The sequence below is a fragment of the Schistocerca serialis genome, chromosome 8 (genome assembly GCF_023864345.2).
Source record: "Schistocerca serialis cubense isolate TAMUIC-IGC-003099 chromosome 8, iqSchSeri2.2, whole genome shotgun sequence".
Classification (NCBI taxonomy): domain Eukaryota; kingdom Metazoa; phylum Arthropoda; class Insecta; order Orthoptera; family Acrididae; genus Schistocerca; species Schistocerca serialis.
The window spans coordinates 62,036,961-62,055,616 of NC_064645.1; positions in this window are offsets into that span (position 1 = coordinate 62,036,961).

Sequence of the window (18,656 nt, forward strand, 5' to 3'; positions counted from 1 at the left end):
CAACTGACTTGTACAACAAAAGTGATGCCCAACTATTTAAATGCACAGACATTTTTATCTTTGCAGAATCCTACATCCAAATCTTCAGTCATCTTCAGCCACTGCCATGTCCTCTGTCCTTTTTGTGTTTATTGCCAGGCCCCATTTTTAGTATTCTTCATGCAGTTTTCTGAACATGTAAGTAGGGTCATCTTTGTCTCCCACTATCAGGACCTGTTCAATGGCAAAGGGATTCCCATACCACAACATTTCCTCTTCCAATCAAAACATCTTCTAAGTACAGTTAAATAAAGTCAGTGGTAATGAGCATCCTTGTCTTAGAACCTCAGAGAAATCTTGGGAAATTTTGTTTCCTAAATTAACTGTACTGTTGCCATCAAACTGCTGAGGTGGACCACATTTAGGACTGTGGTAGATACATTTCCCAGTGCAGTAGCTTTACAATTTTCCACTTTTTTTAGTTTTACCTATGTCTGGGGGGTCTACTGGTATTTGTTGTTTGGTCTGCATTGAGTCAGCAGGACAGCTTTCATAACTGGTTGTGAATTCTGTCCTATTTTCCATTAGGAGATTTCTGTCTGCCCCCGGTAGCTCAGTGGTTGGCATGACAGAATGTCAGTCCTAAGAGCCCAGGTTCGATTCCCAGCTGGGTCAGAGATTATCTCCACTCAGGTTGTGTTGTCCTAATCATCATCATTTCATCCCCATTGAAGTGCAAGTTGCCGAAGTGGTGTCAAATCGAAAGACTTGCACTCGGTGAATGTTCTACCTGATGGGAGGCACTAGTCACACAACATTTGCAGGGGATTTCTGTAATAAGTTTTCCACTACATAAAATTCTTTACTACTTCTGGAACAAAATGATCTGTCATTCAAAATTTTATTTGAGCACCACACACACAAATTATAGGACATTCGCAAGAGCTTAAGATGTACAGTGAATTCTTAATAAAGTTGAAAATTTCTAATTAGCCAACAGCTTCTGTAGGCAAGAGAAATCTCATGGAGGCTCTTGTGTACTTACTCATTTTGATATAAAATATCAAATAAGAAATTATTTTGATCATTTGAATAAAGGCTGTATATATGAAAGCTGCTGTATTGAGCTGAGGGACCTAAATGTTATAGTAGTTTCTATATACTGAGTACCAGAGAAAGCTAGAATTGAAGCCTTTCTGGTGAAATTTCACTGCCTGCTTGAAAAACTCAGTAAAGAAAAAAGGAAAAGAAATAGTAACAGTGGCTGACTTCAATTTTAATATCATAGTTGAAAGCAATGATGTGTCCAGTTTCACTGACATAATAAAAAAAAAAAAAACTTTGGCTTCAAAACAAACTTCTTGTAAACCACTAGAGTAAACACACAGTGAGCTACCTGTATTGATATTATTGTAACAAATTATGTATTTGAAGATGTCTATAAATTTTGCATAGATTTAGGAATCTCTGACCTCTCTGCATTATTCATTGAACCATGAAATATTAACAATGAAATTTCATGCAACGTAAGAAATTTGGAAAGAAATTTCAATGAAAAAAATTCAGTTACATTTAGTAATAAGTTAAGAGAGATTGAATGATCTTTCAACAGCTGTATTTCGAGTAATAGTAAGTTTAAAAATTTTTAAGTAGCTTCCTTGAAATGTTTAATGAAACTTTTCCACTTAGAACCATGTGTAGCAAAACGACTAATAAACTTAGATGGATAACTCATGGTATAAAAATTTCTAGTGCCAGAAAGAGGAAAGTCCACAGTTAACTGAAATCCAATAAAAACAGACATTTTACTGAGTATGTTTGTCATTATAAAGCTGTGTTTAAAGAAGCTGTGAAGGCAGCCAAACAAATGTCAAACAATAAGTTTATTGTACAACATAAAATTAAAACAAAAGCAGCATAGTCCATTGTCAAATTACAGTTAGGTGTTGGAGTTAGTTGTAATGAAATGTCTAGGATTAAAGTAGGTGATAGTTTTATTGTAAACCAAACTCAAATATCAGAGTACTTACATGAATTCTTCATAAATGTGGCAAAGTCAAATATTTGAGGGTTTTATGTGGCATAGAACTGTAATAACACACTTTTAGAGTCAAAATGAACATTTATTTCAGCACTGAACAGAGCAAATACAGAAATGGACATCGAACATGCCGCGAGAGCACAAAGACAGAACTAAAAGACAAAGAAATTAATCAAAGAAGAGTCACTTCACATCAGAGATGCCACAGAGACACCCCCCCCCCCTCCCTCCCAGGCAGTGTGGAGCACGGCAGGGGGCAAAATTAGCACACATCCACAAAAAAATTTTGTGCTAGGAAGGTGGACAGAGGCAGAATCCAGCACATGAAGTGTGCGGCTCAGGCACTTTGTCATCATGATCTCATGTGGCGGACAGCTGCGTAGGAGGTGGCAAGTTGATGGGGGCCATGGAAGTGGTGGTGGTGGGTGACACATCCGTGGAGGCAGGTCGGTAGGGAGCAGCAGGAATGGTTCCGGGAGGGACCATGCAGTCTTTAAATGTTGCACCGAAACCATACTTGCTCATAGCACTTTCTAAGGATTAAGACGTTGACCTATGTGACGTACGGGTGGGCCGACCGTGGTGTAGATTGAGTGACCCGTGCCATTGCTGATTGCTGAGACCCACAAAGGGAGGTATGTGTGGAGAGTTGAGAGGGGGGGCACGAGCAGTGGTGGATGACAGACCTTGGCGTGCCAGGATTGTGTGTGCGGAGCGTCAGCAGCAGGCGATGACTGGGGACGCGGTGCGATCGCCACAAAATGCGAGGGATCCCACGAAGTGAGAACATGAGTGTCAGTGCCGGGCCAGAGTGAAGTGGATGGGGTGACAGCAGCAGATGACTAAGGAGAGCATGGCATGGCAGCTGTGTTATGCAAAGGGTCCTGCGAAGCGAGAAGAGAAGCAGCCTGCTGGTCCAATTGCATCGGTGCAGAAGCGGCAGCAGGGAAAGTGCAGCTCAACACAGGAGCGAACCAGAGTGAAGACACAGTAGGAGAGAGAGGCGGCATTGAAAGAAGTGGCTCTGCAGAGAGGCTGCTTAAGGTACTCTGTGTGTGAGCCAATTCAGTGGAGGCGGTAGCAATGTGGGAGTGTAACTCTACATTACGTGTGTGGAGCCTGTCAATCTGTTTGTAGACATCTGGTAAATCGGAGAGACATGCCATAATACCTTCAAGCAGAAATGCACATATGGAAAGCATAGCCAAGGAGGCAGAGAGCAGAGATGTGCTGAGTTTGTTCGAGCACAGAATGGTAGAACCAGATGCGTGGCAGAACGTAGCGGCCTGCAGGTCTGGCAAAAGTTTGTAATGGTGTAGAAAGTCTAACCCAAGGACATTTTCGTCCACATCAGCGATGTGGAAGGTCCAAGGAAACGTCACGCATGGTGATAGATGAAGCAACATCTTGATGGAGCCGAGGACCACGATAGGAGAGTGATTTGCAGTGATCAAATCGAGGTTAGCAGGAGAAAGCATGTTGCCCGCATGCTTGGCTGGGATAATGCTGATGTCAGTGTTGGTGTTGATGTGAAAGCGAGTGCCTGAGGACAAGTCAGTGACGCAGAGGTGTCGTGCAGCCAGAGCAAGTGGTGCAGCATCGGACAGTAGGTGCCGTGAAGAATCGTGGTGGAATGTGGTGCCTAAGTATGCCTGCTGGTCTCGGTTGGGAAAGGAGCAAGGCACGTGACATTTGTGGGCAGGGAACCTATAAGTAGCGTGGAACCAACACAGTGCATCTGACTGCGTCAGGGCAGGAAGCCGATCGGTTGTTGCTCACACAAGGTCGGCAGCCGTCGGGGAGGCTGTAGGCAGTACCTCCTGTAGGCCACTAGGTGGCAGCTCCTGACAGGCAGCTAAGGTGCCGAGGCAAGTGCGCTGGTCTTTGTTGGCAGAGCACAGAACCGTGGTGATGGGGATGTCGTCTGTGACAGTCGGTGTCGGTGATGAATGACTGTGTACGCTCGATCGGCCATGCATGGGCGAACCGCGAGAGGGTCGGTGATGTCAGATAACAGCTGATGTTGCAGGTCCAAAAGTAGTTTGACCAACCACAAAGTCCAAAGCACCATGTCTGGTAGTGTTTGATCATCAATTAATGCACGAATGTGCTGCCAAAGCTGCGAAGGTGTGCGGTCGTCAAGGATGATGTGGTGGATAGCCTCTGCCAGACAGCGAGAAAGGCGTTCAATAAGTAATGTCCTTGCCATTAAATAATTGGGTGAGGTGGGCGGAGAGTGTAGCAGATCACTGATGAGGTCTGGATGGGCGTGGAAGTGGCTCACCAGGCAGACAAAACGTGTATCATTGACCGAAATTCCATGGATATCCAGTAGATGGTCCACCAGTGTGAACCAAGTCCTAGGGTGACTTTGCAATACAGGCAGCTTAGGAAATCTGCTGGGTAACATGTTGTTGTAGCACTGGTAGATGAAGATCTGTGTCGGTGGTGGAGGAAGCCCCCGACGCCAGGAGTGCAGTAGCAGTGAACGGTGCATCACCCGAGGTCTGTGTGAGATGCCGGCCGCAAGCAGCACATGATGTGGAGTGAGCTGGCACAATATGCTCCAACTGCAGGCGTAGAGGTTGGCACGGCATGGGTGTAACGACCAGTGCTGCTGCAACAGCGGGTGGAAGGCAATCACAAAACACGACTGCTTAACCGGAGGGCAAAACACAACGTCCTTCACACAATTATCATTCACAATGTCGGTGAGTGGCATGCACTGTCTGTGTGGCAGGCCTTGCTGTGTAGTAGCATTTGATGGTGGTGACGTTGGACCACAATGGTTAAGTGGCTGCTGGCTTGGCAGTGGCCAATAAATTGTTCACTTTTAACCAACTGTACATTAGGAAAACTTGTATATATGCAAGCACAGTTAAAAGGGTGTGTGACACTAGCACAAAATGACACTTGTAGATCCATTGCTCTCAAGACAATGTGGACCAACACACAAAGTTCGTTAATGATGATAGTAAGCACAAAATAATTCCTGAATGCAAACATTGAAGTCGGGGTCACCACTGTGGGTTTTATGTGATGTAGAATGGTAATAACACACTTTTAGAGTCAAAATAAACATTTATTTTGGCACTTAACGGAGCGAATACAGAAATGGATGTCAAACATGGTGTGAGAGCACAAAGACAGAATGAAAAGCCAAAGAGAATAATCAAAGAATGTCACTTCATCTCAGAGACGCCGCATATTGATGTAGCAGAGTATCAGAGTAAAGCAAATTCGTTTGACTCCACCAAGAAGCTAAGTATCTTACGGATTTTAAAAAAGTCACAATAAAGGATGTGGAAAATGGTATACTATCAATAAAAAACAAAAACTCTGCAGGTTGGGATGGGATACCCACTAAAGTGATTAAAACAAATTAAAATATTCAACCAATCTTTTGAACTGGGATGCTTTCCCAGGGTTTTGAAGTATGCCAAAGTTAGACATCTGTTCAAGGAATGGACGAGGGAAGAAATGGGAAACTATCAACCTGTTTCTATTCTTCCAGTCCTATCAGTAGTGTTAGAGAAAGTAGCTGCAAACCAGATCAAAAATTTTACATTAAGAGATGATATTATTATAAGGAACCAATTTGGATTTCAACCAGGAAAAACACTCTAGATGCTGTGATAACTTTATTGTAATGAATAGGAAGTTCTGGTTGAGAATTACTTATTATTTAGGACTAAAGGATACTACTTGCCAAATGGCAGAAACACTGCATCCATGATAGGTACACAAACAAGCTTTGCTAGCTTTTGAAATGAACTTCCATTTTCAAGCTTGTAGGAAAAACTTGCACACAAACACAGACACTCATTCACATGCACATGCCTTTCTCCCAACATTATGCTCACTTGACTGGAAGCTCTTTCCTGGGCCGCAGTAAGTGTACTTGGGTGTGGTGGGGTGGGGTGAGGAATGGAGAGAGATGGGAGGTAGGGAGGGGGTTGAGGGGAAAGCATCTAGCGGCTCTGGGAGAGTGGGAGGCCTCCTGTGAGCTATCTAGGGGTGCAGGTAGACGGGGCAGTTGACAGGTGGCACACACACACACACACACACACACACACACACACACACACACACACACACACACACACACACACACACAAAGGTAGAGGGGTAGGAGGTGGATGGCTCTCACACACACACAAACTATTGGGCAATGGAGGTTACAGGAGTGAAGAATGTTCTGTAATGATAGGCCCACCTGCACAGCTCAGAAAAGCTGGTCATGGTGGAGAGGACCCAGATGGCACAGGTTGTGAAGCAGTCACTGAAATTTAGAATATTGTGCTCTGCTGCATGTTGTGCCACTGAGTTGTCCACCTTGTTTTTGGTAATAGTTTGACACTGGCCATTCATTCTAGTTGACAGCTGGTTGGTTATCACACCAATGTAAAATGCTGAGTAGTGGTTGCAGCATAGTTGGTATACACCACAGCAGCTTTCACAGATGGTCTGGTCTCAGATGCAGTAGAATAAGCCTGTGACGGGACTGGAGTAGGTGGTGCCAGGTGGGTGGACTGGACAGGTCTTGCATCTGGGTCTTCCACAAGAGTATAATTCCTGTGGCTGGTGACCGGGGGTGAGAGTGGCATGGAGATAGACTAGGATGTTGTGGAGGTTGGCTGGGTGATGGAAAACCACTTTGGGAGGGGACTGAAATATCTTGAGTGGAATACCCCTCATTTCAGGATATGATGAGAGATAATCATAGCCCTGACAAAGGACGTAGTCCAGTTGTTCCAGTCCTGGGTGGTATTGGGTGACAAGGGCAGTGCTTCTTTGTGATTGATTCTTATGGTGGATGTGGGGATCAGGTGTGCATGTGCATTTGGCATGGGAAATCTCTTTGTATATTAGGTCTGGAGAGAACTGCCTGTCTGCGGAGGCCTTTGTGAGAAGTCCTCATCTCTGCAGATGGACCTGCCATGAGTGGCCATGCTGTATAGGAATGATTTTTTGGTGTGGAAGGGGTGGCAGCTGTGAAAGTGCAGGTACTGTTGGTGACTGGTGGCTTTGATGTGGACTGAGATGTGGATGGAGCCATCTGCGGGGAGGACACCGACATCTAGGAAGTTGGCACAATGGAAGGGTGATGACCAGGTGAAGTGGATGGGAGAGAAGGTGTTGAGATTGTGGGGAAATGAAGATAAGGTGTCCTGGCCTTGAGTCCATGTTATAAAGGTGTCATTAATAAACCTGAACCACACCCATTGATAGACCTGAACCAGACCAGGGTTTTGGGGTTTTGGGAAGCTAGGAATGTTTCCTCTATGTGGCCCATGAAGAAGCTGGCATAGAAGGATGCCATGCGGATGCCCAAGGATGTGCCACAAATTTGTTTTTATACCTTCCCTTCAAAGGTGAAGTAGTAATGGGTTAGGGTGCAGTTAGTTAGGTGTACAAGGTATGAAGTGGGGGGGTCTGGAACCTACAGGGCATTGGGAGAGGTAGTGTTTAATTGCAGCAATCCCAACAACAACCCACACACCCACCTTCTGCATGCTACCCAAAATCTACTAACCTAACAATCCTGAGAATCCCATTGCGGTTGGTTACAGTGTCTCCACGAAAAGAATCTTGGCCCTTGTTGACCAACAGCTGCAACCAATTGTCCAAAACCTAGCCTCCCACATTAAAGACACCAACCACTTCCTGCACCAGCTCTCCTCCATCGCCACACCATTACCTCCAGGGTCTCTACTCATCATTGTTGATGCAACTTCCTTGTACATGAACATGCCTCATGCCCATGGCCTTGCAGCAATTGAACACTACCTTTCCCAATACCCTGCAGGTTCCAGACCCACTACTTGATTCCTCATACACCTAACCAACTACATCCTAACCCATAGCTACTTCAAGTTTGAAGGGAAGGTATACAAACAAATTCATGGCACACCCTCCTATGCCAGCTTCTTCATGGTGCACCGAGAGGAAACATTCCTAGCTTCCTCAAACACCAAATCCCTGGTCTGTTTCAGGTTTATTGATGACATCATTATAATCTGGACCCAAGACCAGGACACCTTATCCTCCTCCACAATCTTAACACCATCTTTCCCATCCACTTCACTTGGTTCTCCTCCACCCATTCTGCCACCTTCCTGGATGGAGACCTTCTCCTCTTATACGGCTCCATTCACACCTCAGTCCACATTGTTTGTGTCCACCAATCACCAACAGTACCTGTACTTTGAGAGCTGTCACCCCTTCCACACCAAAAAATTCCTCTCATACAGGCTGTCCATCCATGGCAAACACATCCCTTGCCCAATATGCTGAACACCTCACAAAGGTTTTCACAGACAGGCAATATCCTCCAGACATAACACACAAACAGATCTCCTGTACCATATTCCTACACACAACTGATCCTCACATCCATCCCTAGAACCAACCAACCACAAAGAAGTGTCTCCCCCTTGTAACCCAATACCACCCTGGGCTGGAACAACTGAACCACGTCTTTTGTCAGGGCTTTGATCATCTCTCATCGTGTCCTGAAATGAGGGACAGCCTACCAAGGTACTTCCATCCTCTCCCAATATAGATTATACCCTCGTGGAAGACCCAGATGCAAGATCTTCCCAATCCATCCATCCAGCACAACCTACTCCAAGTCCCATCACAGGCTTATCCTACCCCATCAGAGCCTGTGTCACCTGTGAAAGGAACCATGTTATAACTCTGCTGCAACCACTGAACAACATTTTACATTAATATGACAACCAACCAGCTGTCAACTAGAATGAAAGTCTACTGCCAAGCTCTTTCCAAAAACAAAGTGGACCACTCAGTGGCACAACATGCAGCAGTGCACAACATGCAAGATTTCAGTGGCTGCTTTACAATCCTTGCCATCTGGATCTGCCCCAACACCACCAGCTTTTCTGAGCTGTGCACATGGGAGCTGTCCTTGCAGCACTTCCTTCACTCCCATAAAATCCCTGGTCTAAACCTAAGATAATTCGTTGTCCCCAACCCCCCACCCAGTAGTGTGTGTGTGTGTGTGTGTGTGTGTGTGTGTGTGTGTGTGTGTGTGTGTGTGTGTGTGTGTGTGTGTGTGTAATTTGTGACAGCTAATTGTGTGCTGCTGTCACACGCCCTAGTCTGTGAAACTATGAAATTTTGTGCCCAGCCATCTTCCATCTTCCCCCTCTACCTGCATGCCTAGCTAGCCCACAGGTGGCTCCCCACTCTCCTATAAGCCACTAGATGCTTCCCACCAACCCCTCCCTACAGCTCGCACAGAATATAGTGGCCAATGCGCAATGACCAGTTTTCAACCAAAGTGCTGGGCAAGTTCATTCATTTGTTCAGGAGGGAAAGCTGATAAGAGTTTTCCACCATTCTGCCAGCCAACTATGACAGAATCTAGGTGCACACCCTGCAATTGTACAGAAACTATCATTAAATAAATCACTTTTGCTTTACTTATAGTTTCATATGTCAGGTTCATGATGATGTTCCCATAATTTCATTAATGGGCATAGCTGTTGTGATATTTACATGAAAGTAAGCCACTGCATGAAATTCGAAAAAGTGTGCAATAATAAACAGAGGTTGCTATGGTTTTGCATTTGATGCACATTACATAATGTGTTATTGCATATGAAATTTAGCTAACCTATTGAATTTTTCTTTAAATCTGGATAGAGGTATCTATCTGTCATCAATCTTGAGAAAACTGATGTGCTGAAGCACACTCATTTGTGATTGCGCCATGCCAGTGATAAAGCCAGAGTGAAATATCCACAACATTCCTCACATTTCATTAATGGTTTCAGATATTGAAAAGAGATTTTTACAAATGGTAGCATGCAAAGAGGAGACCATTTTATCATATTGTCTTGATGTAAAACTTCATTATATACTGTGTCATTCTAGTAACTACAGACTTTTTATGTGGCAGAATGTAATTTTTAAGAGCCATCAATTGCTAGTGAAACAAGAAATGCTATGGGTTTTGGAACAACATACATGAAGAAATTACATGCTTTTTGTATTGAGGATGTGTTTTTGTAAGTTACTGACTTTGTTTTTCCTTAGTTCCCCACTTAATATACCAGTGTTTCTGAATTCTCTCACAGGTGTATCTGCACAACATGTTAGTGAGGTGGGACAGTGTAAACTCCACCATGTTTTTGGCAAAAGAATTTTTATATGGCAATCAGAGAAATGCGTAGGGTTTACTCACAGTTCACCACTCATTATGTTTCTGTAAAAGTTACAAACGGTTAACAAACCAAGCAAAAATAAATTTCTGCTTTTTTTGGTGGAATTCTTTTTAGATACTATCAAAAGCAGAGGTGACAATATATCTTTTTGAATGGTCACCATGCAAGTGTGGATGTGGAGGGGTCCCACTTAATATTTCCAAAAAAATGCAAGTGTAGGCTTCAGTTTAAAATGGCACTTCCCCTCCAGTGCTCTGTATTTCCCCTACAGTGCTCTGAGTGACCCCTACTACTGCCACTCTCCCCATTCTTCCCCAGCCAACTCCACATCTAGCAGCCATAGCATTTTTCATGCACTATATCTCCCATCTCTTTACATCTGTCACACCACCCCACCCTGCACCCCCACTTCACCCCAGTATACTTACTGTGGGCCTGAAAAGAGCTGGCAATCGACTGAGCACAATGTAGGGAGACAGGCATGTGCTCATGAGTGTGTGTGTGTGTGTGTGTGTGTGTGTGTGTGTGTGTGTGTGTGTCTGTGTGTGTGTGTGTGTGTGTGTGTGTGTGTGTGTGTGTGTGTGTGTATGTTTGTTTGTATGCATGTTTTTCCTACAAGCTCGAAAAAGTGTATTCCGAAAGCTAGCAAAGCTCTGTACCTTTTTTTTGTGTACCTATCAATGACACAGTGCTTCTGCCTTCCAGTCAGTCATCTCCCTTATTTCAGAATAACTTTATTGAAAATATATGCAAATCATTGGATCAGAGAAGTGAAGTTGCAGGAATCGTCTCTGATCTCACAAAAGCATTTGACTCCACAAACTATGACTTGCAGATACAGTGAATTATCATTCTAAATGGAGCACAGTATCACAAGGTGAGCCTCAAGGCTCCATTTTGGCCCAATCCTGTTCCTATCTATGTATGGCAAGTTGAAAACGAGAGAGAGAGTGAGAGAGAGGAAGTGATATCATTTCACTGATCTCATTTGTACTAAGATTGCAGTACATGCAGGTGCCTATTTGCTTCCATCACCCTGAATGGAATGCATAAGTTCTAACAAATGTTCACCAACCTTCTATAGTAGTAGTACCCTGCACAGAGAACAGCATGTAGGTTGTGAATTCATTATCTTGAGGCTGTAATAAAATCTTAGTGAGGCCCAAATATTTTAGAAATAATTAAATTTCCAATTAGTTTGTTTATATGGGATGCCACTCACTTTTTATTAGCAGAACATGAGAAACTGCAAAATTACATTCCACTTTATAGTCACAAATAATTTCCATTCTTCAACAAAATAATTAACTGCAAATTTCCATAATTATTATCAACTAAATGTTGAAATAACCACGCATTGCTAATAAACTCTTGACACTGACTGTGACAAACAACATGTCTGTCCTCTGAGGCTATCCAACCAGCTCTGATCTTACAGCCGAACCAATCTGCCTGCTATCCAATTTAGGTGTGATCTGAAGATCACCAAAGTGCTGCTTCATCTGTCTTTTTGTTAAGCAGTTATTTTTTTTTATTCTGCTGGCTATTAATAATTGGGAAATCATGGAATGATAGCATGCTATTGAGAGATGCTTTAATATGAAATACAAGTGAATATGCTGTTTAGTTTTTCTAATATCAACAACATTTTGGTGCACAACTTCTGAATGTAGCTGCCAATCATAGAGAAGGACCACAATTTATGCACTTTTTCTCATGACACCCATACCAAACAAATCATCTGTCATCAGTACCTCACACCACATTATGTCTTCTTGCCACTACTGCCTTCTCAGTTGGTCTAAGAAGAGCTTTTTGTACATGAATATGATGGTTGTCAAGCCGAAAATATTACACATCATCTTCCTTCTGAGATTTACAAAAATTGGGAGGTTCTTGCAGACAACAATCAACTTTGGAAATTAGAAAAAAAATTTATAATTTTTTTGATTATCATCTCTCAAGAGCCATACCATTCCACAATACTTGTAATCTGTTATCTTTTTTTCAAATATTGAATCTACTTTACATTTTTTCATTCTCACATTATAAAGTAATTTTATACTCATAGACTTATATTATTTTGATATTAGAAAAAACTGGTTGTTATCCTCAGTTAATTCATGTATAACCTTACATCCCAAAACCATCAATCTTTTGTAACACTTTCTATAGTACCTACATTATTGTTTTGATAGTAAAGATTTTCAAAGTAGTATTATTCTGCACCTTTATATTGTTGGTAGTCTTTTTTCAATTTACAGTCTACCATTTCTACTAGAATACTCTAGAGCAGTCAGCTATCTCCTAACAAATTTCAATCACAAAATTTTATTCTGAGTTTAAACTACTATTAGCACATCACCATCCATTAATTTCACCAAAGTATTTCTTCGTAAGTAGTTAAATTGCTATACCATAGCTATCAGTGCATTGCCATCCCTACAATTTACTACTGAGTAATACTGCTGAGTTACTTTGCTTTTGTGAGTGCTTGTATCTTTGTTGTTACATTCACTGTAAGGAAATTTTCTCATCTGAACTTTGATAGTGAAGAATGTTAAAGAAGACAGATATAGGTCTCAATGAAAAAAGGGGAAGAACTAAAAGCAGGAAAAGAAAGTGAAGTACACTGTTGGTTATCTCAGGCACCTGGTAATCATCAGTTGCCTAGCAATACAAAGACTGTTATTGCCTATTGAGGTTAATATTCACAATATTTTTTCATGTCACTCATTGACATTTCATTTAATAATTTTTTTGGTTTCATTTTCATGGTAGAATGAGGCACTTCATTCAAAATTTTCTCAAATTCGTCCACGTAACCTACCCCTATATGATGCATCTTAGAATGGAACTTATAACTTTGCCTTCCACAGATGAATGCAGTATACATTTGACCTTTTCTTACTAGTGGCCTCTGACAGAAGCCGGCTGTCAAGTCTGTGTTTGTAGATATCCTGACACCACCAAGCATCACTGTGGAACTTTGTAGTACCTTACTCCTATCCTTTGTGGTATAATAACATTTTCACCATCATTCCTTTTTTTGACAAATACTTCACCACTCCCTCTGTTTTGTGTGCTTCAAAACCAGTCTTGATTCAATACTGTTTGAACAAACTCTTTACTGTTTTACATGTTTTACTGACCCCTGTTTCCCATTATTTTGCTCCTCCTCCTAATATTGGCCACAAATTCAGTTTTTTTGTTGTTCATTCATGTTTCCAGGAATGATGCCTTCAGACTCTAATGAAGGCTACTGGGTGTATAGTTGCCTTACTGGAGAAATGATGGAATTTATACGCATTAGCATGATCTGCATCAGTTACATGATTAATGCCTTTCTTTTTTTCATTTTCACTCCATATTTCTACCTTTTGTTTAACTTCATTTTCAATTTTGTCTTGCATCTCAGGAAGAACTTTTTGTTCTATTTCTCTCAATTTTTCCTGAATTGCACTTGGTTGCCTTTACAAGGGGATTCTACATGTGAAGTACTGTATTACAATTAAGTATTTCATAGTCGTTTTTGATAATTTGTACATTATTCGTGATAACTTTGCTCTGCTCTTGTCTTACATTACTAATGTCATTGATTGTTATTAGTATTACCCCATTTTGATCCTGTAAATTCTTACGTAACTTTTTGGTTTCATGGTCAATCTTTTTATTCATTTCTGTCTCACAAACTTCTAATTTTCTATCCATTCTTGTGTTTCATAATCCATTTCCTTGCAATCCCTCAGCGTTAGCTTCAACATTTGTAACACTTCATTCCAAAGCATCAAACTTAGCATTAACCTGAGCTATTCATACATCTACTTCTTTTAAGTCCTCATCAATTTTCTCTATTTTATTTTTAGTTTTAATTAATTCCTCCTTATTTTCTTTTTGTACTTTTCTTAATTCCTCCATATACTCTTGTTGTGCCTCCTTATTTTCTTTTTGTGCTACTTTTTGTTTTTGCAAAATTAATTTTGTATGGACCTTAGATCCTGATCCTTACCATGAGTTGGCAAAGTGTCAGATGATGCTGTACCATGACTTACATCCTTTTCCCCAGACATTATACTAATGCTAATGTTCCAGTTACATATGTTAGACTACTGTATATGTAAGCACAACACTTACTTTATTTTTCAACCTTGACGTACTGCACTGATTCTCATAGCTGTCAGCCACACTGTGTGATGAAGCTGAACTTCAAACATGCCATTTAGTGTTAACTGTGCCAGCTGCTGCTAGCCACCACCACACCTGTTGTATTATGGCTGCCTCACACTGCTTTGTACATGTGCCATCCCATAGCATGAAGATTCTTGAAGTGATGATTAATAAGGTAAACCCATGGACTGCACACACAATGTTAATTTTTATTCTCATTGCACTTCCGTACTTCCCAGTCCTGCTTTATACCAATACTCCTTTCATGGTAACATTTTGCGGCATCAATTATTATAGTTCAACTAAAGTTCAAAAACAGTTCAAACACAGTTCAAATCCTACTTATCACAGTTCTCATGCAGTTCTCTGGTCATTCACAGTTCACACAAATCACAGTCTTTACACAGTTCGGTGGTCAGTTACAGTTCACAGTCCTCAGGAATAAAAATCTAGCCTCAAAATTCCAAAGCATTTAAACTTCAATGATAACTTCCACCAGGGATGCCATGTACAGCAAGCTTAAAAGGAGAAAGAGAGAGAGAGAGAGAGAGAGAGAGAGAGAGTGATATATCCGTGCCCATGATAAACTCTTTCCCTCAAAAACTTCTCTCCTTCATACCTCCTCTGTGTTACCACTAATGACGCGTCACTGATCTCATTTGTACTCAGATTGCAGTACACACAGGTGCCTATTTGCTTCCACTACCCTAACTGGAATGCATAAGTTCTAATAACTGTTCACCAACCTGCAGTCTTCTGTAGTAGTTGTACCCTTCACAGAGAACAGCATGTAGGTCATGAATCCATTATCTTGGGGCTGTAATAAACTCTTAGTGAGGAACAAATATTTTAGAAATAATTAAACTTCCAATTAGTTTGTTTAAACGGGATGCCACTTGCTTTTTATTAACAGAATATGAGAAACTGCATAATTACACTCCACTCTATAGTCACAAATAATTTCCACTCTTCAACAAAATAATGAACTGCACATTTCCATAATTATTATCAACTAAATGTTCAAATAACAATGATAGCATGCTATTGAGAGATGCTTTAATATGAAATACTAGTGAATATGCTGTTTAGTTTTTCTAATATTAACAACATTTTGGTGCACAACTTCTGAATGTTACAGCCAATCATAAAGAAGGACCACAAGTTATGCACTTTTTCTCACGACACCCATAGTAAACAAATTATCTGTCATCAGTACCTCGGACTACATTATGTCTTCTTGCCACTACTGCCTTCTCAGTTGGTCTAAGGTCTAAGATGAGCTTTTTGTACATGAATATGATGGTTGTTAATGATTACTCATAAATATTCCCCATCACATCTGTTTGCAGACAATACTTCTGGTTTAATTGAAGATGATGATGCAGAAAAAATTCTGAGCTCCATTGTCATAAGCACATTGTATACCTTAGAAACCTGGTTCCAGTTAAATGGGTTGAAACTGAAGATTGCAAAAAATGTGTGAAACTTTAAAAAAATAAAAATCGACCTATGAAAGAAGTTGGCATGGTCAAATTCCTGGAACTACATGTGGACAAGAACTTAAGCTGGCATACACATATTGACTTCCTATCAAATACACTATGCAGTTTAGCATTTGCAATGCAAATAATAGAATAGCAAATTCCACTGATCTGAGTACTTAACATAGTTTACACAAAAAATTTCTTATCATAGTTATTTTGAACCTGGTATCAGATACAGTAAAAATTTCTGTGGAAGTTCAAGTAATGTATATCAATTACTAAAACTGCAAAAGAAAACTGTTAGATACATGTGTACTTCACAGCCAGAGCCTTATGACCCATTATTTCAGAAACTACAAATTGTAACTGTTCCCTCCACATACATTTATGAAATTATAATCTTCCTAATAGCAGACAAAATTTATTTGAAGAGAATCATTTTAACCACACATATCATACAAGAAATAAAATTAATTTTATGCTACCCACACACCAGTTGATATTATATGCACAGACTCCACAGTATATGGGGATGAGAATATATAACAAGTTAACGGGCAAAAACATATTTAATATGAAGTTAAAAATTTTAAAAACAAGGCTACAGCAGATTCTGTGGGAGAAATGCTACTATTCAATAGAAGAATTCATGGAGGGGGTAATGATAATTTGAGCAAGAGGTAATTATATGTTAGATTTTATTGTATGTATATATATATATATAAATTGTATTATTGTGTACCGAGAATTGTATTATCCTCCCAACCTTGTACAAAAACAAATCTCCTGTGCCTAATCTTTCCCATCTCCCACAACCTCCCAAAGTCTCACTGTCCAGCCACAGAGGAGCATTCCCCTCATAACTCAGTACCACCCAACCAAACCTACACAGTATACTTGTCCATTCCTACACAATCCCAGGTCCTTACCCCCTATCTCATGGCTCATATCCCTGTAATAGATCTACATGCAACACTTGTCCCATACATCCTTCCACCATCACATACTCCAGTCACAAACATCATCTATCCCATCAAAGACAGGTCTACAAACCAGTCACATAATCTACAAACTAAGCTGCAACCACTGTGCTGCATTCTATGTGGGCATGATAAGCAACAAGCTGTCTGTCCTCATGAAGGGCCACTGACAAACTGTGACCAGTAACAAGTGGACCACCCTGTTGCTAAGCACACTGCCAAACATGACATCCTTCATTTCAGTGACTGTTTCACAGCCTGTCCCATATGGATTCTTCCCACCAGCATCAGCTTTTCTGAACTGCACAGGTGGGGACTTTCCCTGCAATACATCCTACGTTCCCGTAACCCTCCTGGCATCAACCTTCATTAGTCATTGTCCTCGCCCATCCAGCCACTTCCCTATTTCCATTCCAGTACTACACAGCCCACATTTTATCATTGCACCCAGTCTTTTTACTTCAACCGGTAGTTGCCCTACCCTCTCTTCACTTCATCCTTGTAAGCTCCCCAGCAGCACTTCATGGTCCACCATCTCTCTCCTTGCCTCAGCCTCCTTCTTACCCCAACCCATTCACCACTCCCATCATGCATTGGTGCTACTGCTTGCATTGTGGCCTCAGTTGCCTGAGACTGCAGTCATGTGAGGGTGAGTTGTATTTGCTTGTGTGTGTGTGTGTGTGTGTGTGTGTGTGTGTGTGTGTGTGTGTGTGTGTGTGTGTGTGTGTGCATGTGTGTGTCATCTTTGACAAAGGCCTTACTGGTGAAAGCTTTATTTGTGACAGTCTTTTTGTTGTGCCTATCTGTGACACAGCATCTCTGCTATATGGTAAGTAGCAACTTTCCTTTTCATAATATTGGTACGTTCCAGCCTGGATTTACCATTGTTTGACACAAGAGAAATAATGAACTGAATGTATAATTTTATTTTCAGACGTTCTAGGCTCAAACTGAGTTAGCCAGCTGCCAACTGCCAAATGATAACTGCTGAATCGTGTAATGTTGTACTAAAATTTTGTTATTGCTTTTGCTGCTGTTGTTGCAAATTGGTTGCATTCTTCAATGTTTGGATGTACTGATATTTGTCCACATAGTTGGCTTTGCCAGCCACAGATGATCCTACTTCTCAACAGCAAGTTTACAGTGCACCCATTAATGATTACTGAGTAATGTCTAAAGTTTAATAGTAAACAAATCATATACTAAAAGAAATAAGTAAAAATTCATTGTAATAAAATGATAAAACTATCTGAAAAAGATAAAGCACATAAATTAGAGCTACAAAAGGGAAAACTTCATGATTACTGTGTCCACCTGCTTGCTGTATCCATAGTCAACAAAATATCAACTCCTTCCCTTGACATTGTAGATGAAGCAGAGTATCCTGTATCAACTAGTAAGTAGTGCATCTGGAGCACCTGAGAAATTGAGTAATTTTGTTGTATGAATCCATGTCAGCTACTCTTAGTTGAACATGTGTTGAGATTGCTGTAAATTTATGCATACTGCCTTATATTCTGAGAACTTGAAGGTCTTCTTTGCAATCTACCCCTACAACCTCATTAATGGCAGTTGCAAACGACATATGGACATTGTTGTTGGAGGGTTTGAGTGCCAGCAAAAGATAGCAGAAATTCCCAAATAAAAAATACAGGACATGTTTCATTATTATGAGCATTATGCTACTGATGGTAATAGTAAAAGACAGAAACACTCATCAAGCTTTCTTAAGAGACACTGTTCTCCTGATCAAGCTGGAGTCACAGAACTGTCCCGAATTGGTAACATAAATTGCACACAAAAAGATGAACCA